This window comes from Propithecus coquereli, unplaced genomic scaffold (genome assembly GCF_000956105.1).
Source record: "Propithecus coquereli isolate 6110/MARCELLA unplaced genomic scaffold, Pcoq_1.0 Scaffold279, whole genome shotgun sequence".
In the NCBI taxonomy this organism is placed as follows: Eukaryota; Metazoa; Chordata; class Mammalia; order Primates; family Indriidae; genus Propithecus; species Propithecus coquereli.
In genome coordinates, this window is record NW_012148385.1 from 1,042,156 (window position 1) to 1,042,671 (window position 516).

At 26.0% G+C, this 516-nt stretch overlaps 1 protein-coding gene across 1 annotated transcript in view; it reads right to left on the reverse strand.

Annotated features, from left to right (window-relative positions):
- The window catches only part of STAT4 (signal transducer and activator of transcription 4), a 101,729-nt gene that overhangs the window by 35,048 nt on the left and 66,165 nt on the right, over positions 1–516 (reverse strand). The window lies entirely within an intron of this gene.

Sequence of the window (516 nt, forward strand, 5' to 3'; positions counted from 1 at the left end):
GTGTAAGCTGAAATACATACGATTGGAAGAACACACACACTGAAATGTTATCAGTGTGTTATCTCTGAATAGTGAAATTACAGATAATTTTATGAAAACACCATATATAATATATACATGATTCTATTGCTTGTACACACATATATGTATGTGTGTATATATTTTCAAATATATGAATATATGTATAGATGTGTAAGCTGAAATACATACGATTGAAAGAACACACACACTGAAATGTTATCAGTGTGTTATCTCTGAATAGTGAAATTACAGATAATTTTATAATATAAATAGTATTAAATTTTAAGGAATAGAACAGATTATAAAAACACCATATATAATATATACATGATTCTATTGCTTGTACACACATATATGTATGTGTGTATATATTTTCAAATATATCAATATATGTATAGATGTGTAAGCTGAAATACATACGATTGGAAGAACACACACACTGAAATGTTATCAGTGTGTTATCTCTGAATAGTGAAATTACAGATAATTTTATGA